Consider the following 21,309-nt stretch of genomic DNA (forward strand, 5'->3'; position numbering starts at 1 on the left):
ATGCCATCATTCAAAGAGATCAAATTATAAGAATGTGCACTTGACCTCAAGAGTAGGTGCTACTTCCCATCAACATCCGCCATGAACCAAAGGGAGTTTTGACATTTTGTCATGAACAACAGAGAAAATGGGAACCAGGAAGATGTGCAAACAGCAAAAGTTTGCTCCTAACTGTCACATAGCAGCTTTCAACAGAGCAGCTTACCCACACTGAAATAAGAACATAATTCTTTAAAAAATAAAAGGCCTCTGAAAAATGACAGCTCTCCACTATAAGCCTGGTGTAGATGTTTCTCCTGACTGCTGTACTGTGAGTGTTAGTGAAGCCTGCTGATGAGATCAGGTTGCAGCTAAGGAGACACCATTGTTCTGACGGGCCTTCAGCTTCATCTGGGCTCAATACTCGTCCCCGGCCTCCTTCATTCACTTGCACAGCACCGTCAGGACAGCCTATTCTCTGCTGCTCCAATTAATACAGACGAAACCTAAGCCTGTCACGGGAGAGCTGCGCTGTGTAACCAAGCTCGCATATGTGCGCGCCTTAGTACGGGAGTCTTAATCTGCCCGCTTTTACAGCTCCTCATGAAGTTTGCAAGCCCTCAGAGTCGTAACTCTTTATAGTTTACAGAAAGTTGCAAAATATCAGTAGTTATACTGAAAATAAATTTGGGCAAATGAAAGCGCACTAAAGCAGAATAAGCGGGTGTATATGTGTTGCTAGAAAGAGCAAGGATTGGGTTTTTATCATCTTGTCCAACAGCGCTGCGTAATTACCGGCTGTCTAAGCAGTTAGTCTTGGCTCCGTGGAATACGTGGTGTGGTTAAAGTTTAGACAGTCAACCTGGAAGCGAGACGAGAACTGCATGAAAACCGTCCAGTGTGATCACAGGTGGCATGATTGATTGTTTAACTAGACAGCCGCGCATACTTGGAGTGAGACAGCGGACTGGAATGTAGTGTGACAAGAAAAATATCAGCCAGAAATGATCAGCTCATATACACCACGCGTGTGAAATATCAATTAATCCATCACTTTGTTTGACACTGTGTTTTACGAGACGTGCCAGTCCAGGACTAGACAGGAACAGGAGCAGGAGCGATGGGTGGGAAAGTTTAATAAAAAAAATCTCAGTGCTGACCAGCGTCCACACGGGCAACACACTGGTCATGACAGACACGGTCCATGCCGGCTGTTGAAATACGGCGCCGAGTATTTACGTTTTTAGAAAACAAACACAGCTATTATTGACGTGCCAAATGTGTGTATTTTTGTATGAGAGAATAATCAGTCTTTCATTGCTTTCTTTTCCGCAATACAAATTTGAGGCTAAATTATAGTTAGGGGTCCATGGAGGAAAGCGTGTTAATCGTGTAGAGCATATTATTACTGTGGGATCTGGCTGAGCAGAGAGACGGCTGAGTCTGAGGTTTTCCTGCCTGCTGGGAAACCAATAGGCAGTGCCACCTCTTGGCATGGACATTACCCAGAAAGCCTGCATAATTTTTTTTTTTTTTTTTTTTTTTTTTTATGTTGCAGTAACTTTCAGGGAAGCCAAAATGACTTCTTTCAGTGAGTTCATAAAAAAAAGTTTGGATTTTTTTTTTATGCAGTGCTATTCAGAGCAAATTCAGCACTGAGAGTAAGAAAACAAAGTGTTTTATTAGTTCTGATGTGGGCAGCTTATAATCCACCTTGGGCACTGCATCAGTCTAATACAGCAGAGGTTGTAACCTTTTTCTGGTTTATCAGGTTTTTCAAAACACCAGCTCTTTAAAATAGTAATTTATTTCTTATTTAATACATATTCGTCAGGTATGGAAACCAACTATGATCATGGTTCATATCTATATATTAACAGCCAAGTGGTTTTATGTACGTGTATGTGTGTGCATTATTTTATTTATTAAGTTAGTTTATTTTATTTAAGTTTACTTAAGTTAGTAAGTACATAATATAACTGCAATTACATTAAAAATACATGGATGACACTTATTTCCATTGTGGTCTATTTAAAACTCAAATGACGAAATAGAAGTACTACTACTACTACTACTAATAATAATAATAATGTTACTACTACTACTAATAATAATGTGTATATGATAACAAGAACCTACTTAATGTATAAATACATTAAGACAGTAAATTAACATTCAAAATGACGCAATTAACAGGAAATAAAAGGGTTGAGTTCTTTCTCTAAAAACTGCTGTCTAAGATCTAAAGTTCTAAAAACATTCTGGACTGACGTATTCGAAATCATTATAGAAACTTTGCATAAATTATTTATTACCACTCTTGAAAAACGTCAGCTACCTATTTTATCAAACACTACCCAATCTAGGGCCTGTGGATCTCCACGCCAATGCACTAGTTCTAGTATTAATTTTCTAACCTCTGGGTTTCTCTTCCTTCTCATATTATCCTCCATGATCTCCTAGTGATAAGTTCTCTGCGTTATTATTCTCCTTGTGCTTTTATTTTGATGGTCCTACTCCTGGTTTGTGTTGCTGGCTTTGCTTCCTGGTCACTCAGTTTCTGGTTTGACATGCATGCGTTCTGATTATTTGAGTTATATGCTTTTAAATCTTCACAAATCCTTCACTTCAGTGCCACATTGACTGATTTGTATACCTTCTTTCTCACATTTATCTCCGCTGTTTTGATTTCCAGCTACTAACCTCTGTTGCCTTCCTGTTTATTATTTCTTATTATTTCACACCTGTTCCAGAGGACAGTGCTGTTCGTTTGTTTCCACGAAGAAGTCATTGTAGCACAGCTGTACTCATCCCAAAGCTCTTATACCTCCTGCCTCACTAGCTGTAATTTAAGACTCTTTAAACTCTTAATTTGTGTTGTTTTCTGCTCAGAGGTCTCCAGTTGTACTATAACTATTACAACTATCAGAGTAACCCTCGCTTCAGTGAGTCAAAGTCCTAGGGCCATACTGAAATATGAATTGGACAAAATGGAGCAAAATGGGGCGAAATGAGTACTGATAATCACGAAATGGGGTAAAATGTAACAAAATGGAGCAGATTGAACCAGACTGACTCCAAATAATTACTTTTATTTAATTGTTTAGCTTTTGTTTTTGTGAGATGCGCTTAGTACATGCAGTAGGGGCAGAAGCGACATCGGCGTTCAAGAGATGAAACTTCAGTCAGTGGGTCAGTCTGCTCCATTTCGCTACATTTAAGCCCCGTTTTGTTATTATCAGTCCCATTTCACTTAAAAATAATTAAATAAAAGTAATTAATTGAATCATATTTAATCATATTTGGAGTCAGTCTGGGTCAGTCTGCTCCATTTCGTTATGTTTTACCCCGTTTCATTATTATCAGTCCCCATTTCGCTCCATTGCACTTAAAAATAATTAAATAAAAGTAATTAATTGAATCATATTTAATCATATTTGGAGTCAGTCTGGGTCAGTCTGCTCCATTTCATTATGTTTTACCCCGTTTCATTATTATCAGTCCCCATTTCGCTCCATTTCACTTAAAAATAATTAAATAAAAGTAATTAATTGAATCATATTTGGAGTCAGTCTGGGTCAATCTGCTCCATTTCGTTATGTTTTACCCCTGTTTCATTATTATCAGTCCCCATTTTGCTCCATTTCACTTAAAAATAATAAAATAAAAGTAATTAATTGAATCATATTTAATCATATTTGCAGTCAGTTTGGGTCAGTCTGCTCCATTTCATTACTTTTTACCCCCATTTCCTGATTATTAGGCTCCATTTCACCCCATTTCGCTCCATTTCATATTTTAGTATAGCTGAAAGTCCTACCATGTATTGCTTCTCCCTGTGCACAAAAAGCAAGCGATTTCACTGATTAGCTCATCTACCTGCCTGAAGAGTTGAACTAATTACAATCAGCTAGGTTAGTGGGAGGATGAAACAAATATGTGGCAGGACTTATTCTCTCTAAAGCCAGGGTTTTCCACTGCTGACAAATACAGTAGTGATACAAGCATCAGATTTGGCATGAATGTTCTTCATAAATCAGTGTTTGAGAAAAAAAAAGTGGGTCACTTGAAAATCTAATATGGCGGCCAGGTAGAGGTCAATGAAGAATTACACAGGGGTCAAAATTTATTAATGCTCTTTTTTCTCAAACACTGACTTTTCAGTCATGCCAAATCAAACATTCATGCCAAATCTGATACTTGTATCACTAAGTGAACAATTCTGGCCAAAAATCAAACTTATCTGCTCCACTACAGCCTGCTACATTGTCAAATGGCCATGTGGTGTAGTACATGGCCATATATGGCCATGTACTACACATCAACATAATAGACAATATAATATGCAGGAGTGTATTACATAATAAAAGCAAAACACAGCGTGCACATTACAATGTCTGCTTTTGTCTACACAGTGAACATGGAGCAGGAGCTGGGCAGTGCTACATAAGTTGTCTAAAGAGTGGCGAATGCTGAGCTCTAGTGAGAGAGGAATAAATATGTGCACACATAATAAGCATCTGCGCTGTGCCAAATTGCCAAACGTGCAAAGAAAAGTCATTCATATTTTAAGCACACTTATTCCATTTAAGGGTCTCAGGGTACTGGAGCCTATGTCAGGAGTCACTGGCTGAGAGGTCGGGGTAAGACCTTTACAAGCCGACACTTAAAGACAAGAGAAACACATTCACACTCTAATTCACACCCATGGTTAATTTAGGCACACCAATTCACCTAACCTGCATATCTTTGGAAGCGGGAGGAAAAGGAAACACAGGCAATCATAAGAAGAACATGCAAACTCCACACAGAAAGGACCATATCGGATTCAAACCCTGGACGTTTTCACTATGAAGCCCCAGTGCTAACCAGTAAGCCACTGTGATGACTGCAAAGAAAACTGAGACATAAAATGTACATGATAGACAATTACTATTGGGTGTTTATGTGGATAACAATCAACACAAAAATACATTTAGTGAACACAGAATAGATTTTCATTGCACAGAGAGAAAAACGTGCATGTGAGACATCACTTCACCTTTTCCAATGTCTTGACCCATGCACTGCTAAAATTATTTAAGTATTTATCTCATGCATACAAATTAAACAAACCACAGGAGGAAATAATATGTAGGCTGCGGACAATATGATTTCAGGTGCAATAGATTTGTTTTTGTACAAGTATTTTGCCCTAAAATGGTGCACACCGTTTTTTTTTGGGTGAATGCTCTTATTTGGAGCTGCAACCACAGAAACATGCATCTCCATCTCACACAAAGTCTTTATGGATGACCCGTGGAAATTTCCATGGATGAATCTGTCCTCATGTTCATTCTTTTAGGCAGTTCCTGGTTTGTTTGAGTGCCACACCGTGTGTGCTTGTGCACCTGTACACCCGTCATGTGTGTCTCTGCTTATAATAACATCAATTCAACACCCTGCCATGCATGATATGATGTAATATGGCAGGGGTGGCCAAGTTCGGTCCTCGAGAGCCACCTTCCTGACACTCTTAGTTGTCTCCCTGCTCCAACACACCTGAATCCAATGAAAGGCTCATTAAAAGACTGCTAACGAGTCTTTCATTGGATTCAGGTGTGTTGGAGCAGGGAGACAACTAAGAGTGTCAGGAAGGTGGCTCTCGAGGACCGAACTTGGCCACCCCTGTAATATGGGAAATATGGCCCTCGTTGCATCACAGAAGTTTTGAACATGCTCAAACAGTTGCGTTGAGTTGTGTTTCACCAAGACGCATGTTTGTAATGCAGGTGCACCATAGAACTTGCAATACATTGTGAGCTTCTGTACAACACTGCTGAAACATTCATTTGTGTCACATTGTGTAGTGTATGGTCAGTGTTAGGACTCCATCAAAGCATAAAATGGTCACACAGATATTTGTGTGGACTCATTGTATCGATCAGCAAAACTGACTTTGAAACAAGCAATTTCAAAGTGATTCTAATAATCCTTTCAAATTATTTTCACATTCAATTAGATATAGCCTATGAAGCCCCACCACCATGATGTTTGAAGCTTTCTGACTACAGTCATCACCACTATCTCTATACACTGGATAGGGCAGCGCTTTCATCAAGATCACATTAATGCTATTTGGCTTATATGCCGCCAAACAAAATAGTGTATGTTGAAGTATAACAAAATTACATGTTTATTCTAAAGAAACCAAACTATTTGGTTAAATGATTATTTTCCCTGTTAGGATGGGCCAGTTGTCTGCCTGGGTGGCTGTGGTCCATGATCCAATGTGGTTTTGTGGTGTTATAGACGCAGTACCAGCTCTTACCAATTTGGCGCCTGAGGCAAGATTTATTTATTAATTTATTTTTCTTATTTCTATCATATTATTCTGGCAAGCTGCATGGAAGAACAAAGACCGAGTCAGAGCTTTTATCTTTTTTGCACTCTGACACAAGGTAGTGCTGTTATTTTTATACATAACAACACATAGACAATGGTGCAAGTCATCAAACACACTACACTTTACACTTATGGTTCGAAACAACATGATGCTCAAACAACCTGACTAAACCAACTGAATGATAAAACACAACAAATCAACAACATTAACAACACTGTTAAACTAATATGAACCACAATAACAACAATTAAAACCACCAAATGCCAAACTCCCATAATGCACTGCAGCACAACAAGTTACAGACTTAGTGACCAGCCTGGCGATCGCTTCATTATTTTTACTGTACCTCTGTCTTGGTTCTGTTTTTCCTTTATTCTTTTTTCTTCCTTTGGGCACCAGAGTTTGGGCCATTTGCAATTGTTGTTATGTTGCAATGACATAATGACCCGGAAGAGCTCATTAGACACGGGGGGGGAAGCAATGAGGAAACTATTGGCCAGTGTTCAATCGTAAAACAACTTTGTTTTGCCTATGTAATGTCTCACACATGGGTCTGCCACCTGCTAGATAGCTAGTGGACGCTGGATGGATTCAGGAAAATTAGAAACACCTGACCACCTTTGCGTGACCATCAGCTACCAACTGCAGTGAGAAATGTAATGCCCACTATGTAGGCAAATATGAAATATACAACACAACCAGAAAGTAAAACCAGAAATAAAACTGTACTGCTTTTCAAATTTCACAAAACAGACAAAATTTAGTTTCTACTGAAATTCATTATTTTTGTAACGTGTTGCCAAATTACAGCTCATTTTAATGGAGAGAACATATTTAACTCCATAACGAATACTTTATTTCTTTTTAACTCTATCTGCAGGAGGAGGTGCATGTACGCATGTATGAGGTTGTGAAACCAAATCAAACCCCTAACACCACCAGTACATCGGAAATGCAGATGTACTGGTGGATGTATTGCCAGTCAATTAATCTTGACTGGCAGGAAAATGGCATCAGTGTACAGCATTACACGCAGCGGCTCACTAGCAATCCACGGAGCAGCAGATAACAAACAAGTCCATTGATGAGGGGTTTTAACCGCTATCATTTAGGACAGAAATCTGACAAAACACAAATGTCTTTGGGTCATCAGTGCATCAGTGTCATTATCATCACTGGTGCGATGGAGCACCATGACATGGATTAGGCAACACTCACACATCATAAGAAACCAACAGCCTAATTATACAACAGCCTGGATATACAAGGTAAAGAATATTATTTTTTAATGATACCAACAAATAACAACACTGATGAAAAAATGAAAAATAATGCCATACGGTCATCTGGAAAGTATTCACAGCGCTTCACTTTTTTTTTTTTTTTTTTTTTTTTTTACATTTTGTTGTGTTACAGCCTTATTCTAAAATGGTGTAAATTAATTTTTTCCCCCTCAAAATTCTACTCACAACACCCACAATGACAACATGAAAAGGTTTTCCTGAAATTTTTTGAAAACTTATTAAAAATAAGTAAGAAATCACATTCACACCCTTTGCTCAATACTTTGTTGATGCACCTTTGGCAACAATTACAGCCTCAAGTCTTCTTGAATGTGATGCCACAAGCTTGGTGCACCTATCTTTGGTCCGTTTTGTCCATTCCTCTTTGCAGCACCTCTCAAGCTCCATCAGGTTGGATGGGGAGCATTGGTGCACAGACATTTTCAGATCTCTCCAGAGATGTTCAATCAGATTCAGATCTGGGCTCTGGCTGGTCCACTCAAGGACATTCACAGAGTTGTCCTGAAACCACTCCTTTGATATCTTGCCTGTGTGCTTTGGGTCATTGTCTTGCTGAAAGATAAACCGTTGCTCCAGTCTGATCCAAGCTCACTCTGGAGCAGGTTTTCATTCAGGATGTCGCTGTATATTGCTGCATTCATCTTTCCCTCCATCCTGACGAGGGATGGGGCCTGGTTTCCTCCAAACATGACACCTGGCATTCACACGAAAGAGTTCAGTCTTTGTCACCTCAGAACAGAGAATTTTGTTTCACCAAGGCACCTGAGAGTCCTTCAGATGCCTTTTGGAAAACTACAGGTGGGCTGCCATGTACCCTTTCTTTGTCACCTCCCAGACTAAGGCCCTTCTCTCCTGATTGCTCATTTTAGAGAGGTGGCCAGCTCTAGGAAGAGTCCTGGTGGATCAGATTAAAGATCAAGCATGATTATAAAGCCTTTTTTTTTTTTTTGCAATTAACACTACAGATAATGCTAGCAGGTGGTGGCCAAGTGGTTAACGTGCTTGGTTTCAGTTCAGAAGGTTCCGGGTTCAAATCCCACCCCTGCCACATTTCTCCATGTAATGTGGAGTTGCGTCAGGAAGGGCATCCGGCGTAAAACTTGTGCCAATTCAACAGCAGATCCACCTTGGATTTGCTGTGGCGACCCCAAGTGCAAACAAGGGAGCAGCCGAAGGGACTTACTAACACTACAGATAATGCAAACATTGTCCCTAAATGAAGACGGAAGTGTAGGTGACACTAAAAAATATGCACAAATAATCACTAAAAATGATGAAATGTTGATAATTTTAAAAAATCCTGAACAATAAAAGGTGATGATAAGTGCAGGTGAAGCCTTTACAGCTCAACTCAACTTGTAAAGTTGAATTCAACATCCAAAATTTGTAAGAGCTCTTTATGTTAAAGAGAGGTAGCAAGTGGACATAACTAAACAAAGCTGCATGTTTTAGAGGGTACCTGTCCGTTTCAGTGAGATCATCTGAAAACTTATCCACCTTTACAAAACAACATCTGAAACCATTTTAATTCCTTCTGTCCTGGTTGAAGAAAAGTCCATTTGTCACACGGTAGTTTGGTACTGGGTTACAGTGCCGGCTGTAATGTATTATTGCGGTTGATGGATCAAGTCTCTGTTGTTAATGAGCCGCTTTGCACTGCAATTTGAAAGACTCCCAGTTCCTCATCTGCTTATAATGTCTCAGTCTGCACACAATGAAATTATCCCATAAAACAATAAAATAAAATAATCTGAAAATACTCAGTTTTGCCTCCGTGTGGAGTGGAAAATCCACATAACACTGCGTGCACACTCGTTAATATAAAAGTTTTCCACTTGCTGGCGAAAATTAACCGTTCTGACACTGAAAACATGGTGATGCTCCAACCCGAACCACTCGGTGGAAACGGGGCTGTCAGCAGCCTGTAAAAAAAAATCATAAATTAATGGGGCTATTAAGATAATGGTTCTGGCGATGATGCCACTTCTTCCCCTCCTTCTCCAATGTCGAGACAAGCCAGGAAGTTCCTGGTTTTTAGTGGTGCACAGTTCAAAATGTGAATATTTATCGCTTCAGTAACTGCGCACCAGGAAAGGATAAATTTCAAACTGTTGTTTAATTTTAGTCTTAAATACTCAAAAAAACTTTAAATATCATGTCACCTACACTTTAAGGGCTGTATGGAAAGTGCAAATAAAAATTTTAGTGACATGCCCTAGTATATGGTCATTTTAATTCTTGCATGGATACTTAAAAGGTTAACATTAAAGAATGAACAAGATAATCACAAGTACAAATGGGATTTACTCAAGAGACTAACTTTGGGGGGACAAAAGGCTGTGACTAAACATACATTTTATGAAAGCTTATCCTGACTTTAACGCTAAACTCAACTGGTTCTTGTATGTGTGTTATAAAATGTTTCAAGTTAAAAAATATGTATACGAGGTCTGTTAGAAAAGTATCTGACCTTTGTATTTTTTTCAAAAACCATATGGATTTGAATCACATGTGATTGCATCAGCCAAGCTTGAACCTTCGTGCACATGCGTGAGTTTTTTCACGCCTGTCGGTTGCGTCATTCACCTGTGAGCAGGCTTTGTGTGAGCAGTGGTCCACCCCTCTCGTCGTTTTTTATTGCGAATAAATATCTGAATGATTTGGAGCTTTGCTGCATCAATTTTTTTCCAGAAACTGTGAGAGACCTCCAGGTGGACACCGTTCGGAAAATTAATATTGCTTTCAGGGACAATTTTGTGGGGATTACACAGATTAAGGAGTGTTACTGCCGCTTTAAGGATGGCCCACAGCGTCTGAGAGCGAGCCGCGCACATTCTGTCTGGGAATAAATCCTGCTAAAATAACAAAATGAGGTTCCACCAACAACTGAACTCAGATTGTCAGAGTTGTACTTGTTTTGTTGTACATGAATACTGTACAGCAATAAAGTAGGTTTCACACAGATGTCCGCTTCAGAACAGAGAGCACGAACCACCACACAGCTCAATCACTGCAGACGTAAATCTGACCAGAGAGTTAAAGAAATGCCCAAAAGTGAAGATGCTGCCAGAAAATCCGGTCAACAGATCGCTTTGTAAACAGTTAAGATTCACTGTCCAAGTTCTACGCTCACTGTTTGTTTGTGGTTTCTAGCTGGCTAAGAGCTTTCATGTACTTGGCTCTCCAGAAACAAAAAGGAATGTTTTGTTTAAAAATAATAAAGAAAAAACATGTTCAAGAAAGGTTTTATTGTCAGGCAAGAGTCCTCATCCATGGGTTGCTTTAGTTCCTCTGGATACCTATAACATGTACTCAAAAACTCCCAGACTATGACAATACTGCTTTTAGCTACTATATAGTAAGATAGTATGCTAGTATGCATATTCAGGTGTAACCAGTTTTTGATCACAGTAACGACTCCCGTCTGGAGTTATTTTACTTCTCTAACCGAGGCCTCTACCCATTTACAGCTGGGTCAGTGGCGGCGCCAGGAAGCTTTTGTTGGGGGTGGGGGGCTGGAGTAAAAGTTGGAGGGGCTCCACAAGATGTTGTCAAAATGAACAATATATAGTAAATTGCTTCATAAATACCAAAACTATGCGCCTGTTCTGGTGGTTGGCAGCAAATTTATCAATGACAGCATCAATGTCTAGCTGTTTTGCCTTCTTGTCAGTCGCTACTCACAATATTGGCAGAATTATTGAGGGGGCTGAGAGGGGACGTGGCTCATTATTGGGGGGGGCTTAAGCCTCCCCAAGCCCCCCCTTTCTCAATTTAGTTTCCGTGAGTCAGAAAAGTGCACAAAATGTGAGATGACTTTGTCAGGGGTGGGCAACCTATGAAATTAAACTGTGACTGATTGGAGACAAAAATGAGAATCTGACATTCTGGACACAAGACAGGTGCGAGCTGCCTTGTCACCCCTGGGGGCACGACAAAATTGTGAAATCAGGTCAGTGTGAATCCAACTGAAAATTGTTGCTAATTTGCATATTTTCTCGCAAATTTGTGTTTCCAACTACTTGTCAACAGTCGCAGTCCAGTAAGAGTTTAAATGTATGGTTAGTCACAGCAACACATGCACGCACACGCAAGCACACACACGTGCGCGCGCGCGCGCACGCACACACACACACACACACACACACACACACAAAAAAACACTGTGGTCCAAGCAGGCAAAGTCATCACCTGCTGGAATTTTGTGTTACCACAAACACCCAGTGAGCAGTATATAAAATATAATTTCAGAAACTGCAGTTATGTTGAAAACTCTCAATCTTTCATTGTAGTATTTTTTTTAATGTTTGTTTTATTTACAGTGTCCACCACATTAAACTTATTCCTCCATCCAGGGGGACAAAGTGAAGAAATAAGTTGATAACATAAGACACGTGTGGTTTGCTCATATAAAGGTGTTATGTCCAACATTCAGTCCCTCCAGATGTCAATATTTGCTTATAAATATATATAAAGGAGTAATATTGTCTGGAGCACAGCATGAAGTCAGATTCCATGTCTGTGTTTATCTGATCCACACCAAGTAAACTCTGGCTTTTGGACTTTGTGATTTGTCTGAAGCATGTGCAGAAACTGGCAAAATGTGTTTGTTTCCTCAGGAGGGAAAATTGCTGGATGTCAGAAGAACGGTGGATGGTCCAAAGAGAAAATAAAAAATAAAAAACTTTGATGAACTGCAGGCTGCAAGACAGAGGATGTCTTTCAGCCATTTTCTAAGCTCACGTGTTCCAGTTCAGGGTCATGAGGTGCTGGAGCTTATCCCAGTGGTCCAGAGGATGCTCCATTTTGAGCCTACCTGCATGGCTGTTGGCTGGCGCCGCTGAGCCACGTGATGGCACAACAACAAAAGACCAGAGGGGGGAGGGTGCGCTGCTCATGTTGTGTGACAGCGCAGCTCTTACAGAGAGTAGACTTTGATGAATCTGCGTGCGCAGCAGTCAGTGCATGCAGGAGAGAAAAAAAGCTTGAGTATCGATCTTTTTACACGAGGATCGTTCAATATTAATACCAGCGTTGGTATCGATATTATCGATATTAGCATTGATCCGCCCACCTCTAGTGTCACTATCTTTGGTGCTGTGTGCATGCACAACTATCACAAGATGCATAATTTTTCCAAAAATGGTTAGTTGAATAAACTTTTTAGACCAGTTTGCATTTAGACCAGTTCTTAACGCGGGTTTCGTTGCCAACTTTTAATTGATAAATGTGGCGGTACTGTGTTAGCTAGGCGTCAAAATTCTAATCTAAATAGAATTTTATTTATAATTTATTATAATTCTAATTTACATTATAATTTCATTATAATGTACAGATTGAAAAGCACTATTCAAAATCACGATTAAAAAAGGTCTAAACCTGAACGCTGATTAAACGTCTACAAATAGACATTGAAAAAACTTTCACCTTTGAACCATTTTTACACGAGGCCAGAATATGACCATCGGGTATTGTGAAGGCCTCGTGTCCATCTGTCTGTCTGTGCTCAGTATAAGTCCAGTCCTACTACTGCCAAGGTCTTCAAATTCACAGGGATCATTCTTGTGATACAGACCTTGGACAACTTCAAAGATGACTAACCTTGACCTATTTTAAGAGGTCAAAAGGTCACATTCTGTTTCCTATTTTTATGCTCATACGGCCAAGGGTATTTTAGCATTGCGATATTTTTGAAAGCCTTTTCAACAGTGGGCATAGATTATTTTAAACATCTTTTCAAGGTAAAAATGCTCACTGGGTACAAGCTCCTGGTTTTTCCTTTGACCATTTAGGTTCTGGAGGGTTACTTTCTTCTTTTGATTTCTATTTCATCGCTCATATATCTCTCTGCCTCAGAGTCATAATTGCACATCAGGCCTCTGACTAATGATGAGGAGATGGGATTCGACTGTTCTGCTGCTAACTTGCATGAAATACAGCATTACTCATGTTTAGAGAGGCCCTCATAAAAGCAGAGCCGAAACGTCTCCACCAGTTCATTGCTGGGATTCGTTTGACCAAATACATGCGTGCGCTTTAACTGCCAAACCTGACTGACACGATGAAGAGATGCATTTTTGTTGGCAAAAGAAAACAAATTAAACTTGTCATGAAGCTGCAATAGCTGCTTTAGGTTTTATATTTATTTATTTATTTTCCGAGGAATGAGCTGGTTTATCACAAGGTGTCTTTCTGTGCTGTGACCAGCGAGGAAAACCACCAACACTTTGAGTTCTGCTCGGAGAGGAGGCTGCGGCGCAGAGTGCCCCGGCCGCGCAAAGGAGGAACATGTGCATTTAATCTGCCTGCTTCCAAATGCCCCGTGGCAACCACAGCAAAGAGCAGAAAAACGTAAATGGATGAAATTATATCCATATGATTCAACGAGACAGTTAAAGAGAGGCAGGTTTCTCATGCGCTTCGTCAGGAGACAAAATTAAACACAGCTTCGCTAAAACATTCGCATTTCATAGTTTACACATATCATTTCCACTGTGACGCGGGACCCTTTTAGCAGCCAGCTTCATCTGTGGCGAATGGGTTTAACTTCAATCAAAAAAAAAAAAAAAATCAACTTTTTTTCCTCCCTCAAAGGGATGAGGTTGACATGGATGCACACTCGGACACACTCGGGCACACTCGGGCTTTGTTTTTCCTCCAACTTGAGTTCTACATGTTGAGATTTGATCCAAGGCAGCAGATGAGTAAAAGCAAAAGAGTGTTGTCCAGATGCGACCCAAAAAGCTGATAAATTGGTGGGGAGGAAGTAGTCATGTAAATGACTAAAGAAATTGTTCTTAACAGTCATTTTGCACCCATGCCTGCAATAGTTTGGGGGCCAGATTTAAAACTACGTGGATGGCACAACAGGAAGCATTCCTATGATGACTAAATGAGGCTGCTCACATAATTAGCTGCCCCAGCTGTTTTGTTCCTCTAATAGACTGTTTGAGGAGGAAGTGCAGTGATGGATCTGGACCCGTATTACCGCCGTGGAGGCCTGGCACGGTGCGAGCCTGGCTGCTCGGGCTTCATGGAAGCACTTAACCTGCTGTGATTCAGAGGCCTTCATTCAAACGTCGAGCAGCTCTGCACCTGATTACAGAGCTAAGATGTGATTTCCTGCAGAAGTGGGCAGCCTGGGGTTTACCGCCTCACCAGGCTGAGGGGGGAAAGGGAAACACGGTCACATTCTCAAACAGCAGCGGCGGACTGACAAGGAATAGGAAATGTCTTGTGTGTTATCATGCACCGCGAGAAAAGAGGTAAACCAACCAGGAGTCCAACCCAAGTCTTGTATTTGCCCACATTGTAGCATTCTGCATGAAAAGGTTGGGAGCATGAGCTGGTGCCACCCTGCCGCCACCTTGGGTTCTACATGACAACCACCCAGGCAGACAACCAGCCCATCCCAACCTCTCGAAAGTAGCCATCTATCTGCGACAGCCAGGTGAAAAGTGGTTGTCCCATTGGTATGTTTCCAAATGCATGGGTCCTCAAGACGGCACCTGCGCTCTGGATCATGCTCAGAGAAAAGCACCACATGGACCAAAATGTCTTCGCTAACACTCCCTCATCATGAAAGTGATACTCCTCATCTGAGTTTGCTTAAGGAACCTCTCAGTTGGCGCAAAGTCATTCCAGCACAACCCAAAGATCCTCCAAAGAGACTGGGCACAAAAGATACCCAGAAGTCACTTTGCATCACTGGTTAGGATCCAAGTCCCACGACCATTAAGCAAAAATAAAATAATGGCTTCCATTTAACTCACAAATGCTGGTTATGAGAAGAGAGGCAAATTGGGTTGGGAGGGGGGAGAGTCCTTTCCTACCATTATGCCTAGTACACATGTACAATATGTATGCGGTTATATTGTAAGACATAGTGTTTTCTATAGTGGAGCAGATAAGTATGACTTTTGGCCAGAATTGTTCACTTGGTCATACAAGCATCAGATTTGGCATGAATGTTCTTCATAAATCAGTGTTTGAGAAAAAAGTGCAGGCCACTTGAAAATCCAATATGGCGGCCAGGTAGGGGTCAATAAAGAATTACACAGGGGTCAAAATTAAGTATAACACATTATTTGTCTGATCATAACTATTCCAAAAAGATATAGTTTGGACTATCTATGACTGAATGTTATGGAGTTATGAGGTAAAAACAGCAAAAATGGTGGCAAAGGTCAGTTTCAGTTTTTACAGGGGTCAAAAGTTAAAGCTGCTCCAATTTTTGTAAAATGTGATGCAAATTATAGGTTGAGTTAATAGGGGTTTAATAAGGAATAGTTTGCACCATGTGTCATGCTTAGTTGTCACGTTACAGGGTAACATACGTCATATGCCATAGAATCCAATGGACGTCAACATTGTTTGACATTTACTCTGCAAACCAAGCATTCAACAGTCAAAACCAGAGCCGCTACTAAGGTTTTGGAGGCCCTAAGCACAACTGGTCAGGGGGGCCCCCCCACCCCCATACAAGAGAACCCCCCCCGCGTAAAACACTTCATTATATGTTATCTAGTATCTGGTGTATTCCATAATGATAGGAAAACTACATGAAACCATTATATTATATTCAATTATGGACACATAGAAAAATACCTAAATATTAAAATGCTCAATACTACACATCAAGCAAAACAGTGGTGGCATTGTGAAACCATACACAACCACAACAAATGCTAACGTTTACCAGCAGGTGTCACCCTTTCCTTACCCTAAGGGGGAATGGAGCACTCTACAGTACCCCCACCAACTAAACTGCCTTTCTTTTCCAGCATTCTGCTGACTGCACGCAAGCATGCATGTCAATTTTAAGCAGTGGATACATAATTTACATACATATGCCTTAAATAAAAGTTCTGAAATTATTCTCACTATTCTTGGTATATTTATCAGCCTGTCAAATTTATAGTTGCTATCTGATCATGTTGTCAGGCAGAATAGATTTGGACCTAAGTAGTGCACTGATGGCTAACTAGGACTTTGTTGACTTATAAGGCACTCAAAATCTTCAAACTACACTGCCCAACTATTTGCAAACGTGCCACATGTCTTGTAATATCCAGATTAGTTTAGCGTTTAAAGCTACATCAAATCAGCAAACCAACGCAACCTAGCTTAAGCAGCACCACTGAACATTAAGTAATCAAAACAGTTTAAACCTTTAACACGTACTTACCAGCAAGGGATGCACAGTATTCATCTTTTTGTTTCTTTTTCCTCCGTTTATCAGCTCCAGACTCCTGCTGTCGCTTCATTGTTTAATTGTGGCATAGTGGCAACTTGTCGTCTCGCCTCAGAATCGAATGTGGGCTAGTAGTGCTACTTCAGTTAGGCACAGGGTTGCCAGATTGGGTGTTTTCCCATCCAATTGGTTTTGTTTAGGGTAAAAATATGGCACTGGTCCTGGACGAGTTTTTTGTATAGAATTGCCACACACATTTTAAAAATCAGATCAGTTCAAATTGCGCAGGATTTAGTGCCTCCTTGCATTTTTGAGCATTTATTGGACTGGAAATCGTCACATCTGGCAACCCTGGTTAGACGACACAGCGAACAGAGAAAGATGCAAACAGGGCTGTACCATTACAGGGAATCAAGGCGGGGGTGGATGGGGGCTTTATATTAGGCAAAAAAAACTGTTAATTTGCCCCAATTAAGTAATGGGGTAGGGGCCTACACAATGTTTAAAGACAAAAACGATGGGCCTATTCATAAATAATTCATATTGATTTTGAAATGTAATAATGTAATAATTTCAACACATTTTTCAGTCAATTGGAGGCCCTGCAAACTAGTGCAACATGGTTGGTGCCCCACGCAGGCTGCGTAGTCTGCTTATGCCGAACGGCGGCGCTGGTCAAAACTATTCCATTTATTAATCCTATTAGTTCAACCAATATTTTGTACCACTTTGTACCAAAATTGGAGCAACTTGAACTTTTCACTCCTGTGCAAACTGAAACTGACCTTTCTTAAAATTCTTGCTGTTTTTACCCCATAACTCCATAACATTCAGTCATAGGTAGTCCAAACTATACCTTTTTGGAATCTTTGTGATCAGACACATAATTTGGTATAGCTTTCAATATGATTGGATCATTTTTAAATTTTGACCCTGTGTCATTCTTCATTGACCCCGTCATTGGCTGTCATATTGGATTTTCACATGGCCAGCACTTTTTTCTCAAACACTGATTTATGAAGAACCTTCATGCCAAATCTGGTGCTTGTATCACTATGTGAAGGATTGTTTCCGTTGTCTGCTGCACTACTATGCATTTTGGCCTTTTGTCTGCACAAAAGCTCCATTTTAGGTTACTGAAAATGCAAACTTTTGAAAAACTCTGGCCAGTGAGAAGACTTTGGAAAACTGCAGTTTCAGTGTTTGCATGTACGTAGACAAGGAAAACTGAGTTTTTGTCTTTTTTCCAGGCTTCTGATTGGCCAACATGGCTATACTTTAATGCTGCATTCAAATGATGGCTGGAGAAAAACCATCATATCAGTCATCATAGCAGAATTACTGTCGTCTGCAGTGGCAGACTGTGGTTGATGATGAGAGGCAGCTCAATTTTTCATTGTTGCAAAGAGCTCTCAAGTCTCACTCATTTGGAGTGAGACTCAATATGTTGTCACGCTCTCATGCTAATGCATGGCATTCCACCGCTAAGACCTTCAAGAGATCTCAACTTGAGAGTTCTGCCTGATAATAATATTCTTCACTGAAAGATACAACACCACCTGTTGCTTTGGCATGTTCTTGATAGTGCTTTAAAATGTGTTTTGTGTTTTCATGTGGTTGGAGATATATTTTAAAACCAAGGACGGAAAGTCACACTTTTCAAAAATACCAGTGTATTTGTGGGCTTGGCCTTAGTTAGCTAATGGGTGGCAAGGCTAACATTAGCTTTAGTTAGGTAATGTTAGCTTGGTATAAACTGTTATTAAAAGTTAAAATGTAGCTAACATTAGCAGCTAGGTAAACTGTAAACAAACGATAGAAAGTAGCTAACATTAGCATTCTTCTGTAGCTAATGTGTGGCAAGGCTAACATTAGCTTTATGTAGCTAATGTTAGCTAGGTATAAACTGTTATCAAATGTTAGAAAGTAGCTAACATTAGTAGCTCAGTAAACTGTAATCAAACGTTAGAAAGTAGCTAACATTAGCCTTCTTCTGTAATCCACAATTCAAGAGTTTATGAATATGCGTGCATTAAACAAGCTAGATCGCTAATTACATTCACCATTAAGAAATGTTGTGGTCCACTTTTGAGGCATCTGAAATTGTACAAGATTGTTCCAGGTATGACTATAGGAAATATATTTACAATTACAAGTAAGACATATATACAAATGTTATGCCCACACCTCAGTGTTGTTGTTAATTGTTTTTTATGGGGTGTTGGGGGGGTCCCAAATCTTAATTGTGGAAGTTAGGCCTCTGGCCCCACACCCCACCAGTACCCCAATCTTTGAATCATGGGCTATCATACAAATATATTTTATATGTGCCAGGTGGGCTACATAACTACCGGGCTTGAGAAGATCTGGAATGGATGTTCTTCTCAGTGAGTGGATATGGCCATGTGGTCCTCTCGTGTAAGAAAATGTCTCCTAAATAGCCCCCAACACTTTCTCTCATGACCTTGTGCTCACAAGCAATCCTAACCATTTATAATGGCTAATTAGAGTGCATCGCAAAGCTTCCAGTTCCAAAGCCATTACTTGCCATCAAGGCATTAATTATAAACCATTCAGGTAATCCAAACCTGCCATGAAAAAGACAGACTTAGAGTTACGCAATGAAAATCCTAAACATGATCTGTGTTCCGAGCCGGCGCCTGGACTGATGTTACTGGCAGTCAATACAGGATCCTGTTTGATGGACTCTAGAGCTACGGCATCCTCTGACACCAGGGTTTCAATCTGTCCAGAGTGTTTCACTCACACCCGCCTCCCTTCTCTCACTCCCTCTCTCATCTCTTTTACCGCCTTTTAGTAATAAACTCCTCTTGCCTCATCAATACAAAAGGGGTGTTATGTGCCTTTTTTGTACAGTGGTATTGAGGGATGACAGACACCAATTGAGCAACAGTCTGGTTTGATTAACTGAAGCACTTTATATCTAATTTGGAAGACCGATGTGCTATGAAGTCTATCAAGTATTTTTTGCTTATAATCATCTCTCACTTATTTCCCCCATCAATTTGTATCACACTGTAACTTTTAACATTTTTATATAGTTCTTTTACAGAATAAAAGTGTAACAGATAGGAGGTGAGCTACTGATACTATGCAGACCAGGGTTCGATCTTGTCACATAGGGGGAAGTAACTTGCAATGGATTGGCGTCATTGACTGTCATCTGCTTCATGCAGGGGATATTTTGACTGGGAAAAATTTAAAGTGCAGATGAATTCATGAGTCATGTGGGTTGAACTCAAAATAAAGACTACTCCTCTCGATGTGCAAACCGATCAACAATTATGATTATATGATTTATTGCAGCAATGTGACAATTTAAAAGTGTACGCCCTTTGGCTTTTTAAAATTGAATTCATAAAAATAATTTTCTTTGGCGCCACTATAATTGTATTTATTTGCCTTTAAGTAGGGGATTCATAATATGACATTGCCAATATGATCAAAATTCACACTGTCTGGAAAAAAAATAATAAATAGTTCCAGGTCCCCTGAAGGGGAAAAAAATTCAAATGGACAGACGGCCTTGAACTACGTTTGGTAGTGACCCATAAAGTCTGTGACAGAGGTCTTCAACTCATTTCAGAAAGGGCAGAGAGGGTGCAGGTTTTCTTTGCAACCACCCACTCTGGCCTATGATAATGAACATAGTGATGTCACAGACCACACGGAGGCTTCTCCCAATTTGAGCAAGGGATGCTGGGAAGCACACAGCAACAGCCAATGGGAGTAGAGAGGCACAGTGAAGTCAGCTCGCTCAAACAAATGAATCCAAGATGCAGAAAACACTCCAGAACATCTAATTTCGATATAAATCTAATGCACGTCTCGTGTATTTGGTAAAGGTTAGCGAGAAATAAACACTTCTAAATCTAAATATAACGCAATGCTAAAATACTCTCGCCCATATAAGCATAAAAACAAGAAACACAACGTGACCTATTGATCTATTTAATAGGTCAAGGTTAGCCATCTTTGAACTTGTCCAAGGTCTGTGTCCCAAGAATATTCCCTGTGAATTTGAAGACCCTGGCAGTAATACTAGGACTGGATTTATGCTGAGCACAGACAGACGGATGGATGGACAGGCGGACGCAAAGTCTTTGCAATACCCGATGGCTGTATTTTGGCCTCAAGTAAAAATGTTGTTTTTGTAACCAGGTAACACCTCTGAAGTGATTTACAAGGCATCTTACTGATGTCAGCGTGCCACCAGATCAAAAGTAATTTCCAGTAATTTCAAAATCTCACATATGTGCACATGTACTAATAAGATAAAATATTTGTTTGGAATTCCCCCTAGGCAAATATGTTCTCTTCATTAAAATGAGTTGTAATTTTACAACACGTTTCAACAATAAACCTACATTTTGCTGCCTGGATTTCAGTAGAAACTAAATGTCAGTTTTGTGTAATTTGAAAGCCTG

General features: G+C 40.1%; 1 protein-coding gene across 3 annotated transcripts in view; it reads right to left on the bottom strand.

Annotated features, from left to right (window-relative positions):
* LOC117518488 (zinc finger protein GLIS1) overlaps nucleotides 1-21,309 on the bottom strand; it is a 238,252-nt gene that overhangs the window by 86,453 nt on the left and 130,490 nt on the right. The window lies entirely within an intron of this gene.

The sequence above is a fragment of the Thalassophryne amazonica genome, chromosome 10, assembly GCF_902500255.1.
Source record: "Thalassophryne amazonica chromosome 10, fThaAma1.1, whole genome shotgun sequence".
Classification (NCBI taxonomy): domain Eukaryota; kingdom Metazoa; phylum Chordata; class Actinopteri; order Batrachoidiformes; family Batrachoididae; genus Thalassophryne; species Thalassophryne amazonica.